Here is a 16,663-nt window from a genome sequence, read left to right on the forward strand (position 1 = left end):
GGGGTTTTAAAGAGGAAGGGTAAGGGTCTATAAAATGTGGTGTCAGCCAATTGCAGATTTACAATAAGAAGGATTGAGGTAAACAAGCATTAGACTGTTTATAAGATGCAGCAGTAAGACAGTACAACCAGCACTGAAACCCCCCACAGGGTGTGGTCAAGTTGTAGTGACAACACGTGCTAAAACAGATAGTACTTCTGCTGCAAAGAAGTGTGATCATGGAAACTGCCCAGAAGCAATGCCATACAAAACATGATACACTTGCCTGGAGCACAGCATATGCAGATTTGTTTTTAACTTATCAGAATCTATAATCAATGATTGCATTATTTTAAAAAAATGTATTCACATACATAAATCTACTCAGCTCATACCATACATATTACAAATATATCTACAAATGTAGAAAACAATAAAACATTAAGTATTTTCATGGTGTTTGTAATACACATTGCATGAATATGAAATATTTTACATTATCCTATAATGTCCAAACAGAGCCAACACGTGTTTCGTCTGAAGCAAGCATTGATTATAGATTCAGATAATCTCGAAACCATTCTGCCTATTTGTGTGCATCGGGTGTGTGCATAAGGCATTAGACTGAGAGGAGGTTATACTCAGAAATGGAAGGCGTGCAGACCATGGAAGATTAAGAAGAGAGTCAGAACGCTGCATAAGGGGAGCTCGCACAGAAAAATGAAAAGGTCTCATTTAAAGACCGTTCCTCACTATTCTGTAATTAGATTTTGTTTCACTTACTCACTAAAATGAGATGTTTGGCTTCAGCTGAGAGTGTCTTGCCACTGTTAAGTCAAATTTACCATAGTTTGTTTATCTAATCCCATTCAAGTGTATGTTGTGCGTGTTTGTGTATTTGCCCATTGTAGTATGTGCATTTTATGTCTACGCGAAGCAGAGTGATGTAGTCCTGTGGGTTCCATTTTGGAAGTCCAGAGCCTGTCCATCTGAACAGGATGGGGGTGGTGTTGTGTTCCCAGACAGTAGAAGTGTATCACGAGAGATGCAGGAGGAAGGAGACTGAAACAGTCAAGTGAGAACAAACGAGACCAGGCCTCTGTAGAAATGTAATTAGATCCTTCCTGTAACACTGCCACTTGGTAGATGGTGGCATAGAAGGAGAGGGCTGCAGTCTCTGTTGTTCAGAATGAGAAGGGTCTTTTTTGGTAAAAGCACCCTTTTGTCTCTTTCTTGATCACTGTCTTTGTGGCTGGTCATAGCCAGGTCCTGATAGTCCACACCTCTTTGTGCCTCTGTTGTGACACCACCCTGCTGTGAGGAGTATCATCCCCACACAAATGCTGTGTCGGCCAAACTTAATAGAGAGGAACATGAGAAAGGACTCCACCCCAAACCAGTTCTCCTGTCTACAGAATTCGGGGGGGGGGGGAATTAGCATTTCCCTGTTTTCAAAAATGGTTGACAGGAAAGCAGAGGCTTGGCAGTTCGGGCTGGACTGTTCCCATGAGGCACAGGGTCAAGACTGATTTGCATATGGCCATGTCTAAACATGGGTGGCGTAGTGGGCAAAAGAACTATGGATTTAACCCAGATCTCTTGACTGGGGGAGAATGTCTGCATTGTCAGCATTCCGTCCATCCTTTGTTTGTTGTAACGCTTTTCGCCCTAAGTGGGATGGGTATTCCCAGACGTGGGACCCGTGCTCACTACGCCACTGGAGTCAAGCTATCCTGGCTGATGACGGCTGATAGCCAGAAACCGGTCCTAGGATGCTTGATTCCGGTCCAGGGAAGACATGGCTTGGCAGTTCGGGCTGGACTGTTCCCATGAGGCACAGGGTCAAGACTGATTTGCATATGGCCATGTCTAAACATGGGTGGCGTAGTGGGCAAAAGAACGATGGATTTAACCCAGATCTCTTGACTGGGGGAGAATGTCTGCATTGTCAGCATTCCGTCCATCCTTTGTTTGTTGTAACGCTTTTCGCCCTAAGTGGGATGGGTATTCCCAGACGTGGGACCCGTGCTCACTACGCCACTGGAGTCAAGCTATCCTGGCTGATGACGGCTGATAGCCAGAAACCGGTCCTAGGATGCTTGATTCCGGTCCAGGGAAGACATGGCTTGGCAGTTCGGGCTGGACTGTTCCCATGAGGCACAGGGTCAAGACTGATTTGCATATGGCCATGTCTAAACATGGGTGGCGTAGTGGGCAAAAGAACGATGGATTTAACCCAGATCTCTTGACTGGGGGAGAATGTCTGTATTGTCAGCATTCCGTCCATCCTTTGTTTGTTGTAACGCTTTTCGCCCTAAGTGGGATGGGTATTCCCAGACGTGGGACCCGTGCTCACTACGCCACTGGAGTCAAGCTATCCTGGCTGATGACGGCTGATAGCCAGAAACCGGTCCTAGGATGCTTGATTCCGGTCCAGAGAAGACATGGCTTGGCAGTTCGGGCTGGACTGTTCCCATGAGGCACAGGGTCAAGACTGATTTGCATATGGCCATGTCTAAACATGGGTGGCGTAGTGGGCAAAAGAATGATGGATTTAACCCAGATCTCTTGACTGGGGGAGAATGTCTGCATTGTCAGCATTCCGTCCATCCTTTGTTTGTTGTAACGCTTTTCGCCCTAAGTGGGATGGGTATTCCCAAACGTGGGACCCGTGCTCACTACGCCACTGGAGTCAAGCTATCCTGGCTGATGACGGCTGATAGCCAGAAACCGGTCCTAGGATGCTTGATTCCGGTCCAGGGAAGACATGGCTTGGCAGTTCGGGCTGGACTGTTCCCATGAGGCACAGGGTCAAGACTGATTTGCATATGGCCATGTCTAAACATGGGTGGCGTAGTGGGCAAAAGAACGATGGATTTAACCCAGATCTCTTGACTGGGGGAGAATGTCTGCATTGTCAGCATTCCGTCCATCCTTTGTTTGTTGTAACGCTTTTCGCCCTAAGTGGGATGGGTATTCCCAGACGTGGGACCCGTGCTCACTACGCCACTGGAGTCAAGCTATCCTGGCTGATGACGGCTGATAGCCAGAAACCGGTCCTAGGATGCTTGATTCCGGTCCAGGGAAGACATGGCTTGGCAGTTCGGGCTGGACTGTTCCCATGAGGCACAGGGTCAAGACTGATTTGCATATGGCCATGTCTAAACATGGGTGGCGTAGTGGGCAAAAGAACGATGGATTTAACCCAGATCTCTTGACTGGGGGAGAATGTCTGCATTGTCAGCATTCCGTCCATCCTTTGTTTGTTGTAACGCTTTTCGCCCTAAGTGGGATGGGTATTCCCAGACGTGGGACCCGTGCTCACTACGCCACTGGAGTCAAGCTATCCTGGCTGATGACGGCGGATAGCCAGAAACCGGTCCTAGGATGCTTGATTCCGGTCCAGGGAAGACATGGCTTGGCAGTTCGGGCTGGACTATTCCCATGAGGCACAGGGTCAAGACTGATTTGCATATGGCCATGTCTAAACATGGGTGGCGTAGTGGGCAAAAGAACGATGGATTTAACCCAGATCTCTTGACTGGGGGAGAATGTCTGCATTGTCAGCATTCCGTCCATCCTTTGTTTGTTGTAACGCTTTTCGCCCTAAGTGGGATGGGTATTCCCAGACGTGGGACCCGTGCTCACTACGCCACTGGAGTCAAGCTATCCTGGCTGATGACGGCTGATAGCCAGAAACCGGTCCTAGGATGCTTGATTCCGGTCCAGGGAAGACATGGCTTGGCAGTTCGGGCTGGACTGTTCCCATGAGGCACAGGGTCAAGACTGATTTGCATATGGCCATGTCTAAACATGGGTGGCGTAGTGGGCAAAAGAACGATGGATTTAACCCAGATCTCTTGACTGGGGGAGAATGTCTGCATTGTCAGCATTCCGTCTATCCTTTGTTTGTTGTAACGCTTTTCGCCCTAAGTGGGATGGGTATTCCCAGACGTGGGACCCGTGCTCACTACGCCACTGGAGTCAAGCTATCCTGGCTGATGACGGCTGATAGCCAGAAACCGGTCCTAGGATGCTTGATTCCGGTCCAGGGAAGACATGGCTTGGCAGTTCGGGCTGGACTGTTCCCATGAGGCACAGGGTCAAGACTGATTTGCATATGGCCATGTCTAAACATGGGTGGCGTAGTGGGCAAAAGAACGATGGATTTAACCCAGATCTCTTGACTGGGGGAGAATGTCTGCATTGTCAGCATTCCGTCCATCCTTTGTTTGTTGTAGAGGAAAGCAGAGGAGGCATGTTTTTATGGGTTTCAAAGCAGGACTAGCCAGCAGCTCCTATCAAAAGCAATTTATGTATGGCTCTGAGCCCTACAGTAATGGGGGATTTATAACACACCACTATAGCATGGTAGTTCCTTCAACACATGTGCCTTTGTCTCATGTGCCAGTTGGTTTGGTACCAGAGCTACAGAGGACAAAGAACACACCATCTTCTTTCAGTCTGCAGCAGAACGCCACCAGCTGCCTTTTTATTTTTGTCAATCATGCGGCTTAAATTAGGTTTTTCTAAAAGGAAACATATGTCAGCAACAAACACGAGGAGGCATGCGCCCCTCCAAACTTCCAGGGCATGAATAGTGCCTAGATCGGGCTGATGGAAGCTGTGTTCACCTCTGACCCGAACAGCTTATCGTTTAATAGGCATGCACTGGGGCACAGGGCTAGCTTTAGTGCAGTGCGACCGGTGCCGCCACACAGGGTGTTGACCCTATGGGGAGGGGTGGTGGAGGGGCACTGGCCTTCGGGGTGGTGATGTGTTTAGCAATACCTTACAATTTAAAAGCACCTGCTGCAGAGTTCTGTGTGTGCCCAGCTTCCAGGCAGCAATAAAAATGTCACAATAACTCTTTTGATTAACGCTCCTGCTAAAGAGAGAGATGGAAGTTTTGTCTAGTGGCAGTTTTGACTCCCCATAAAGTAGAGCAGAGGATTAATATGCCTGCTACAAAGAACAGATCTGCATTTTATGTGGATAGCTGAGTGGATATATGAAGCCGGCCTTTACCAGCCCTTTAAAACAAATGAAATGTATGTGAGAGAGGGACTATGGAGTGATGAAGGGCATTTTTGCGGGATGGTAGTGAGGGGTCTATGGAGGAGGTCATGGGGGGGACCAAAAAAAGATTGTCACACTGGGCCCTACCAGTGCTTAAACTGACCCTGACTGGTCCCCTGGTAGAATGCCCTTCGGGCTCCAGTGATCAGCATTCATGAATACATAATACTGAGTGAAGGGAAATGTGCCCAAACAATGGCTTCGTATTTTCAATATAGATTATACTAATAGGCAGCTACGAGCGATATACACCTACATAAACACATATATATACATGAACACATTCACACAGAAAACCACTCGTAGCGTTCAGCCACAAGATACGGGAAGGTTGAGGGACAAAACAGCAGATGGATCTGTAAGCGACCCCTTTTGACGTTGATCGCAATGCACACAATGTTTCTGTAAAGTGTGTAAAAATGTTGCAATTACGTGGTTGCTGTCAAACCCTCTGCGTGCAGAAAATAGAAATGTATTATGGGATTCTGAGGCTAGCAAGTTGTTGTTGGCACATATGGGGAACATGCTCTTGGAAGGGATTAAGGGCCTAATCATGAGCTTGGCAGTCCATTAAACAGCCGAACCCTTGGTGGCGGTCCTGCCACCGCCAAACTGCAGCACCATGCGCCACATTACTAGTGTGGAAGTCGGACCGCCACAGAACCGCTGCAGTCGCTAGGGATCCGTGATGCTGTGGCTGTGGTGCAGCTGTCAGGCAAAGTAATATGCTGGTGGCGGTGCTGCGGCACCATCAAGAATATTACGAGTTCCCTTTTTGCGACCCTTTACATTGCAGTGATCCTGCCATGGAAAGGGTGGTGGAGAGGCAACTCAGAGGGCCCTTACAAGGCCCCCTGCTGCCTCTGGGCTAGGGGATGCATGAAGGGAGGTACATGGTATACCCCCCTGGTATTGCACACGCAAGTTTCTGCATGGGAAGAAATGCACAACATGGTGCATTTCTTCCCGTGCAGACACGTGCTACGGCAGTCCCACGGTGCTGCCTTTCTAAGGCTCTCCTTTGAGCCTTAGAAAGGCACCACTGTAGGACCATCCGCCGGTTCTGGATTCCAGTCGGGGTTAGGAAGTCCTCCTGGGGACAGCTAACGTGGCGCTCCACAGGAGGACCACCAACTCATAATTAGTGAGTGCCCGAATTGCGGAGTTGTGTAGCATCTGGCTGAACCCCTGTTACCTGCAGGCGTGGCTAAGAAGAAGAGAAAATATTTTTCCCAATGCAGATGGCAGATGTGATAGTTGTGTTTAGGTAAGTTAGCGGAGAGAGTGATAGGAGTGTAGGGTTTGGAGTGCATCCAAAATGAGTGCTGATCAGTCCCACCCGCACCCACCGACTCAAATCAAGCACTGAAACTAGCCCACAGTCCAGACACAGTTCCACAAACAGCCAAAAAAACAGCCCTTACACTGACCTATCAGACCAGCCCTTCAGGCACTGCTACATTGCCCTACAGATCAGTCCAACCCTAGCCACATGGGCCAAAACGTCTTATAAATACATAAAATGCAAAATATGAAATCTCCACTTCTCTTTTCTGCAGCAGTCTTTGCATTTACAGTAAGATGTCATTAAGTAGTGCAGTAAAAGAATTTGCAACATTGAAATGGGCGTGAAAGTATGTAAGCAAATGCTAAAGACAAAGCAATGATGCCGCCACAAAAATTATTAAATGACATTCATTCCTTCAAGTTAAAAATAACAAAACAAAACATGCTAAACAAAGGCAACATCAAAGTAGGTCATGTTCCCGGCGTCTGGTAGAGCATTCTCTAAAGTAAACAGGTTATTTAAAACTGCTGCAAGTATTTCAAAGTCTATTGATGAAAATTAAAAGACATTGCCTAAAGGCTAACAGAACAGCCTCTGAAAATACCTACCCACCTGATCCAAAAAAACGAAATGCTGGGAGCAGCACAAAGAGTGTGGGGGGTGGGAGAAATGGATGAAAGGGGGTAAAAACAACAAGGACAAGAGAGCGGAGGGGGTTAAAAGCGGCACGTAAAGCATGGGTGGGGTGAAAAAGCAACAGGACATGAACAACAAAGAGAAATAAAAACAGTACTGTTATAAAGACGCCTGGAACAGGAAGGTGAAGATTCAGATACTCTTTATTACGGCCTCCACTCTGAAACCTCTAACACGTCGAGCGCAGGGCACAGCAACCAACGAACTCTGCCAGTCAGGCTGCTCTTGTAAACATTCCAAGGCAGCCTCTGGCTTAACGGCAGGAATGTTCTAAGGGGTGGAAAGAGGGAGGGGGGTAGGAGACAAATGAGAAACCAAGTCAGGGTTCCTAAAGGGACTCGTTATAAAACCTGGGAAGCAACAAGGGAAAAATAAAAGGTTAACATTATTGCATCATGAAGTCTTTATGCCATTTGGGTGAAACAACTTGTCTTCTGACGCAGCACCTTTGATGAGTTGTCCCGTCTCCGGGGTCAACAGAAGACTGGGAGCTAACGTGAGTGGTGTTCTCTGTACTTGGGCTTTTCGCTAAACGGTCCATGATCCAGTTTTGTCCATTTTCAAGAACAACTGTGTTGTTTTTGATCTCGACAATTCTTTTGGGATCATAGAACTTGGATTTGTGATCCCTCCGTCTCTTACAGCCCACTACTGGGGTTTGGTTCCATGCTTGCAATCATACTGTTCTTTGTATTTGGCATGATGAGAAGCTATTCTGGATTTGACGTTGTCAAAAGAGTTTGCTGTTACCTCCCACCCCTGATCCAGTTGGGGAAGAACTTGGTACTGGGTTTTCTTCTTCTGAGTGATGAGAAGGGAGAGATACCCGTGATCAGGTTGGGAGTGGTGTGATATGCCCAGAGCATGTCGTGTATAGAGCGTTCAACAGGTAGATGGTTGATACAAGCTAGCTGTATGTTTTCTTTCACCATTCTGTTAACTCTTCCGACTAAGCCATTAGCTCGAGGGCAGTATAGAGCCGTTTTGAGGTGGGTTATGGTTAAACTCGATAGGAAGCTGGTCATAGCTGACGGGTTGAACTGAACTCCATTGTCCGTGACCAGGGTGGACGGAAAGCCTTCAGTTACAAAAGTATCTCGCAGGAAATTGATTAGGGATTCGGTTGTAATTTGGTTCACCATTTTGATGACGACCCAGTGTGAGTGGAAATCAGTCAAATGCAAACCTTTTTGTGACACCACTTTTATTGATCGGACCGATGATTTCCAGTGCCAGTTTTTCCCATGGTTTGTCCGGAATGGAAACTGGAGATAGAGGTGCCTTCTGGGTGTGTTTAGTTTTGTCGCTATTTGCGCAAATAGTGCAGTTCTTGACTTTAGTTTCGACCATAGAGTCCATGTTAGGGAACCAATAGTGCTCTCTAAGTCTAGTTTTTGTAAGCCTTTTCCCTAGGTGGCCTTCGTGAACCAAGTCTATTATCTTGTCCTTCAACCCTTCTGGAGGTATGATTTTGTTATTTCTCCAAATATATAATCATTGTTTAAGTTGATCTCATGTCTGATTTCCCAACATTTGTCCAGATCTTGGCTAACGCTTTTGCGAGAAGTAGGCCATTCTTGCCGAGTGTATTCTTTAAGACTGGTAAGTGTGGCATCTTGAGTCATGCTCTCAATCCATTCATCTTTACATATGGTAGAAGAGTGAACCTGTAGAATGGGAAATTCAGGTGTTTCAAAATTTTCCACCAGATCTAATTGTGCCCTTGAAAGGAAGTCAGCTGCTGTGTTAAGGTCACCCGCGACATATTACAGTTTAAAAACGAAACTTTCCACCAGGCCAAGCACCCATCTAGCTACTCTGGGTGTACTGTTGGCTGTACCTGTGGAACTGAACAAGTAGATGAGGGGCTTGTGATCGGTGCGAACTGTGAACTTTATCCCCCATAAGTAAAACTTGAAATGTTTTATAGCCCAGAAACAGGCCAGGGCTTCCCTCTCAACTACAGAGTAGTTCCTTTCTGATTTGTTGAGTGTGCGAGATGCGAATGCTACAATCCGTTCAAGGCCTTTGTTACTGGCGTCGGTGGTTAGGATGGTCTTCCTGGAAGGGTCAAAATTGCATAAGTGGGAGGCACTCAATATGGTTTGTTTAATGTTATCGAAAGCTACCTGGTACTTCTCTAGCCATTTGTAAGGCGTATGGTTTTTAGTGAGTTCCCTGAGATCATTGGAAATATCAGCAAAGTTTTTGACGTATTTGGCCATGTATTCCGTGAGGCCAAGGAAAGATAATAGTTCTTGTTTGGTGGTGGGTGCATTGGCCTTTTCAACAGCATCAAGGAGGCTTAATTTGGGTTTAAATCCATCCCTTGATATGGTGTGCCCAAGGTAATCAACGGTTCCCACTCCAATTTGGTATTTTTCTTCTTTCAGGGTAAGACCCGCCTCCTTGAATCTCTCAAGGACTGTCCTGAGAGACGTGCTCATCTGGTGTTGCTCCGTAAATCAAGACATCGTCTTGGAAGCACATGGTTTTGGGGACCCCTTCTAGTATGTGCTGCATTATCTTTTGAAATACCGCTGCCGCTGAAGCGAGTCCAAACGGCATTCTGAGGAACATGTAAAACCCCAGAAGAGTGGTAAAAGCGGTTAATTCTCTGGAGTTGGGGTGTAACTCTACCTGATGGTAGGCATTAGACAGACCCAGTACACTAAAGCACGTGGCTTCTCCCATGGTACTTAACACCTCGTTGATGCGTAGAAGTGGGTGTCTTTCAATGATGACATTATAATTAAGGTCTCTGAGGTCAATACACAATCTAATGTCTTTCCCATGGGCTTTCTTAGCGATGACCACTGGTGCAACCCATGCGGTGCAATCCACGGGTTGTATAACACCTAGAGTCTGTAGTCTGGCTAGTTCAATTTTTAGGGGTTCCCACATAAGGTGAGGTATGGGCCTAGTTTTGTGTGCAATAGGTTTAGCATTGGGTTTCAATTTTATTTTGTGTTGGAAATTCTTAAGGAGCCCTAGTTCGGAAGTGAAAACTTCGGGGAACTCTTTGATGAAGGTTTTACCCGGGATGGACAAATCAATAGTAAGTACTTGTTCCGGGTTGTTATGGTCAAGTTTTATGCCTAATTCTTTTTGGTGTTGCCAACCAAGAAGATTGGACCCCTCCTCAACCATGTAAACTTTCCCTAGGGTAACACGGTCTTTGAATGTAATGTGGGTTTTAACCATGCCCTTCAAAGGGATTGATTCTCTGGTGTAGCTGCTAGGGGAAATGTCAGCTTTTATTAACTCACTTTATTTGCAAACGTCCATGTTATTAAAATCTGAAATGTTCACAAAAGTGAAGGGGGAACATCAATCCGCAAACATGTTGATTTTCTTGCCACCCAACCCAATTTCACATTGTAGGTAGTTTATTTGATTGACAGTACTGGAGTTGCGGACATAGAAGATAATTTGCTTTACTGATTGGATTTTAGACTCAGGTGTGACCTCAGCACTGTTCTGTTTACTGTGACATACCCTAGCTAAGTGGCCTTTCTTTTGCACTTCTTGCATATAGCTGATATGGCTTGGCAATTCGGATTGTTAGCAAGGTGGTTACTACTACCACAACTGTAGCATTTAAGTTTGTTAGGGTTGTTGTCACGAGCAGAGTTGAAGGTTTTAGCATTTTTAATCTTGCATATAGTATTTTCAGTGAGAGGATCAACATTCTCTGACACCTGGCTCTGGTCAGTGTGGGAGTGTTCGGGTAGAACAGGATTGGGCCTAATTTCTTTCATACAGAGGGCGGTATGTTCAATTGATATAGCCAATTCAATCGCCTCTTGTAAATTAGGTTGTTTTTGCAGTAATGTTTCTTGTATTTTACCATTATTGGTGCACCTCACCATTTGGTCCCTAATTAGGGAGTCGTTGAGATCTCCAAACTGGCGTAGCTCACTTAGACCTCTCAGCACAGCTACGTAGCTAGAAATACTTTCATGTTTTCCTTGAACTCTACAAAAGAACTTGTGGCGTTCCAGGACTATGTTGATTTTGTCTCCAAAGTGTATTTCCAATTTTATTAAAGATGTTACATAAGCATCTCCCTCTTCCTCTAGGTCTGGTTCTGGTAGAGTATCAAAAACTTTCCTCCCATGGGTACCCAGGTTGTGAAGAAGGATGTGTTGTTTCCTCAAGGCACTGAATTTCTCCCCCCCAATGGCAATCAGGTACGACTCAAAGATCTTGACCCATTCTTTCCAGGGAATGTTGGGTTCTCCACACTCATTTAAAAATGGCGGGGGCTGGGTCATGCTTGCAGCAGCCATGTTGGGATGCAAAAAAAACACTAAGAGAGGAACACAGGGAGAAGAATCTCTTGCCAGCTGTAGAATACTGGATATGTTCCACTAGAGTAACGGAAAGAGGCGATGCTTGATGCAATAAACAAGGGAAAAAAAATGGTACACAATGGATAGGTGTGCGTGCCACCGCAAATAGCTGTAGTCGAGATGGTGTAGATGCCCAGGAGATGACACGCAAAATGTCTAAGTGTGCGTATCACTGTAGAAAGGGTAGCAAACAGGGAAATCGTGTTAGCATCACAAAGGATGTGTTTGTTTCACCGCAGGGATGGTTGTAGGAAAGGAGGAGAATAATCCTGGTAGGATGACACGCAAAATGCCCAGGGAGTGTGTGTATCACTGTGGAAATAGTGACACACAGGGAAATAGTGTGTGCGTCACCGTTGTGAATAATGTAGAAGAATGAAGTGTGCGTGTCACTAAAAAGCCTTCTGACTCGCAAAATGGTGTGCGCGTCACCGGAGAGATAAATATAAACCTTCAGACACGCAAAATGTTGTGCGGGTCACCGGAGAGATAAATATAAAATGGTTATATAGAGACAGCTGTGGAAGGTAATGGAAGCGAGCATGTCACTGAATGCCTTGGAAACACGCAAGATGGTGTACGTGTCACTAGTGGCATGAAGATCCTTCTTGGTTCTGTTCAAAGGGTAGACAATGCGGGGTTCCGAGGCTCCATGACCGAATGCAGCAGCTAAACTTATCAGTTATCAGGGAAATGGAGGACGCAGAGCAAGTACCCTGGGCACGCCTCGAGAGAGACCGTGGAGCCGAGGGCGGACCGGGGCGGAGAGTGCTGCACCTCCGAAGAGTCACTGCCTCAGGCAAATTCGAGCTGAAGTCTTGAGAGGCTTAGAAGCGGGTGTGCCAAAACGCTTGTAAGGTGTGGAGAAAGGTAGCAATACACCCCCAGGGAGGTGAAAATGAGGGAACGACTACCAGGTGTGATGTATTCCTACAGATCACCTGTGGAGGAGTAGAAGCAGGCGTGGCAGCAACACCTCCAAGGCGTGGAGATACACAGGGCGAAGGATCCCGGAAGGAAGTCCAGACGGGGGTCAAAAGGAGACGAAGACTCCGTCTTTGAAAGTGAAATGAAGAGGAAAGTCACTCACTTAAGAGCTTGTGGAGCAAACAGAAGATAAAAGCGAGAGAAAGCCTCTGCACTGCCTGAATCAGCGTGAGATGAGCTGGTCGCTGGATTGAATCACTTGAAAACAGTACCTTAACCTTGTGGGCCACAAGGTCATAATTACACTGGACGTGGAGGATGTAGACAGAAGGGAAGGAGCGCTGTCCTGCTCCCTTACGCAGACCAGTCGTCGCCAGTGTTATAAAGTTGCCTTGAACAGGTTTGTGAAGATTCAGACACTCTTTATTACGGCCTCCACTCTGAAACCTCTAACACGTTGTGCGCAGGGCACAGCAACCAACAAACTCTGCCAGTCAGGCTGCTCTTGTCAACCTTCCAAGGCAGCCTCTGGCTTAACAGCAGGAATGTTCTAAGGGGTGGAAAGAGGGAGGGGGGTAGGAGACAAAGGAGAAACCAAGGCAGGGTTCCTAAAGGGTCTTGTTGTAAAACCTGGGAAGCAAGAGATTATAACAAGTACCTCAATCACGACGTGTTAAGCGGAAGGACAGCAATCAAGCTGAAGTGATCAGTACTTGGTCCATGGTCCAGCCAAAAGAAGAGGAAGTTAAGCCCTCATGCTGGCCAATTAGGAGGCAGGAAATAAGAGTGACAATTAAGTCAACGAAATGGTGAGCAAATGGCCGGCTCCAAGCACATTGTTGTATACAATATTTCTTGCAAGCCAGAGCGTATGTAGTGCATATGCTGTCGCAGGTGAGACCTAAAAATGACTAACCCTGCTCTGTTTCCATCCAGCAAAAAGGAAGCAGCACTCATAGGAATGGAAGCAGAGGTGAGGGAAGGAAGACAGGAGTATCCACATACGACCTAATACTCAGTAACACCTATTTAATCAACCTTAGTAAAAAGAAGTTTCAACAGGTGTTCCCTGGTTTATTGCAGAACAGCAAGACTTTTTCAAATTAACACAGATCAGTACAATATATACTATGTTAAGGAGAGTTACAGTGAGTAGACCGAGATTGGGGGTGACTATATTTGCTCTCAGCCCCTCTGGAGGCATAATTTAGTGCGTCACGGTAAAGTAGGTCTCTATGCAAGCCCCCTTTTCTTATGTATTGTGAAGTAGGAATATAGTGAGTGCATGGAAAATGGGTGGAGTAATGATAAAAACAAGCATTTGCTATGCAATAGGTCTCGCATTTGTCAGAGATAAAGCTATTGGCATTGCAAATAAGACCAGAGAAGCAGGTAGCAGCACTGCGTAGAGGACTTAAAATGAGGAATTACCGATGAGACCAGAAAAGCAGGTAGCAGCACTGCGTAGAGGACTTCGAATGAGGAATTACTGACAGGATCAGAGAAGCAGCTTGCAGCACTGTTTTGAGGACTTAGAATGAGGAATTACCGACGGGACCAGAGAAGCCGCGTGCCGCCTGCCACTGCTTAGAATGAAGAATAACCACTGTGACCAGAGACACAGCTGCAGTACTGCCTAGAGGACTCAGAATGAGGAATTACCACTGGGACCAGAAAAGCAGCTAGCAGCACTGGCTAGAGGACTAAGAATGAGGAATTACCGCTGGGAACAAAGACGCAGCTGCAGCACTGTCTAGAAGACTTACAGTGGAGGAATTACTAACAGGACCAAAGAAGCAGCTGCAGCACTGTGTAGAAGACTTAGAATCAGGGGCAGCTCCTCTGCTAAGGTGGAGGAGCGTGGTCCCACTGCCTTCAAGCAGGACAAAAAAGGAAAAATAAAATGATAATAAAATAATGTAATTATCATTTTATTTTGTCCTCCAGCTGCAACAGCTTGCGTGAGGTGGTGGAACTGTAGAGCAGGGGAAGAGGATACAACCCTCCTAAGTGCGCAATGACTGTTTGGTCAGCCCTCTCGGGCCACCCAAAACAGTCATGTGTACTTTCCCTGTTCTCTATTCAGGCTGCATTACAGCCTGCATGGAGAACATGCCAACCCCTTCAGCCCCTGGCTGAGAGCCTTGTCACGGCGCTCAGACCAATTACAATGCTGCATTGCAGCGTCGTGATTGGCTGCGGGGAGTGTGGGAGCCCTGATGCTTCCTGTTCCTGGAAGACAAGAGCAGGAGCAGAGACCCGGAACCCGGCAGGAAGGTAGATCTTTTTTTTTCAATTGTGACCCCCACATACCCACCCACCCCCCGAGCCCGCCCTGCCACCCGTGATCCGTGCCAGCCGTCACTGCTATGAATGAAGAATTACCACTGTGACCAGAGACATAGCTGCAGCACTGTCTGGAGGACTTAGAATGAGGAATTACAGAGGAGACCAGAGAAGCAGCTAGCAGCAACGCCTAGAGGACTAAGAAAGGGGAATTACCACTGGAAACAGAGACACAGCTGCCACATTTGTGACCAGATAAAGAAGAAGATTTACAACAGTGTTTACAGAAACGGAGGAAGGAGTTCCAAGCGAGTGAAACATAATTAATGCTAAAAACGAGGGGTGTCCACAGGCGTGGGGGGGGGGGAGGGCATTTTGCCTCAGGACTATTGATGTATGAGCTTAGTAGGTGTAGCGTGAGGCGTGGTGCCACGCTGTTCAGGGGCCACTTAACAGTTAACACATTTAAAATGCATCCGTGCATAACCCTGTCCATGATTACTTTTTGTAAAGGCAAAGGCATGTGGAAGACAGTGTGATTTGTTTGCCTATAAAATAGGAAGAAGACGCTCACTGTCAACAGGTCCTTTAGTGCTGATTTCCATCTGCCTAGGAATAATTTTTGGGGAAGCCGAGTTGTCAGCATTTGGGTTGCAACAGGCTCTTTGTCAGTATTGTAATGGTGTGCTACTGCTGTAATGGACACCAACCATGCTGACATGGCAGCATTCACCTCTTTCTATAAGTGTTAGTCAGTGCTTGTGGTAAATTAGTTCCAAGGCTCCCTCCGCGGTCTCAACTGACCTCCAGTGCCCCTTCGGAATCTCATTGCTTCACCTGCCTCCTTGCCGTACCGTGAGTACCATTTCACATACTGTTGCAGCGGCGGCACCTCCGCTATGGTGGAGCGTTCAGTGGCGCAGCTAGGGGGGACGCGGTCCGCCCCAGGCGGCACTATTTTGGGGGCGGCGGCGCGCGGCACTTGTGGCCCATGGCGGCGGCCTTTATAATTTATTTGTGGACAATCATTGACACTACTGTAAGTCACTACAGTAGTGTCAGTGGTCCCAAATAAATTATATAGGCCGCCGGCACTGAGGAGCCGGGAAGTGAAGGGCTAGCAGGCTTGGCTGTTATCCGCGTCCGATCACGCGACGGCTGCAGGCGCTGTCATCACTGTGATGAAACCGTGACGTGTGCTGCAGCGGTCAAAATAAATGTATGTTTAGTGCACATTATATGTATGACTTTATTCCAAATCATTACCATGCCCACTTGAAAGGTGGTGAGTGTATTTCCTTTTAAATAGCAAAGGTTTTCATTCATTTACGTGGGCCTGGGCGACGGAATTCACACACACGGCGCAGTCTTCCGGTTTGCTCGTTGTTTCTGGGTACTGGGGGGCAGATGTACAAGCCCCTTGCGCCACTTTTGCGTCACTTTTCCCATGTTAAAAGTGACGCAAAAGTGGAGCAAGGGGCATGTAAATCTGCCCCAGTGTTTTTATGTTAGCATCCTTGACTAGCTTAACTCAGAGAGCTAACAAAGGAAGAGATGAAATATGCTAATGCGAGCTTAGCTATGTTTTTTCGTGCGTGAGAGGCAGAAACGCGCATTTACATCTGAAATAGGAAGCTGATAAAAAGTATCCTGGCTGATGGGTGGCAGGTGACAGACAGCCGTGCTCCGCCCACACCGCGAGGTCAGAACATCGTGACCGCCTGAAGCAGACCGCCGTACAGGAATGAAAACGCCACCCAGGTTTCATGGCTTCAATAAACTTCGCTTTATATCATTTTATTTTTTTGTTGCAGTTTTATATAGCGCGAACTCGACCCGATGGTATCAGAGCGCTTTACATGAGCACCAGTTGCATCATAGACTGACATTCATTTTTTTAGGCACGGGGAGAATAATTCATTTGCCAAGAATCACAGACTGTTTGGGCCACCTGCCAGACTCAAATGGGGTTCCCCACATTGAAAGTCGGCCGCTCTAGCCGTTAAGCCACATCCTCCCACAACCCTGGTGGGAGATGGGACTAGGGAAGTCA

The sequence above is a fragment of the Triturus cristatus genome, chromosome 11 (genome assembly GCF_964204655.1).
Source record: "Triturus cristatus chromosome 11, aTriCri1.1, whole genome shotgun sequence".
Classification (NCBI taxonomy): Eukaryota; Metazoa; Chordata; class Amphibia; order Caudata; family Salamandridae; genus Triturus; species Triturus cristatus.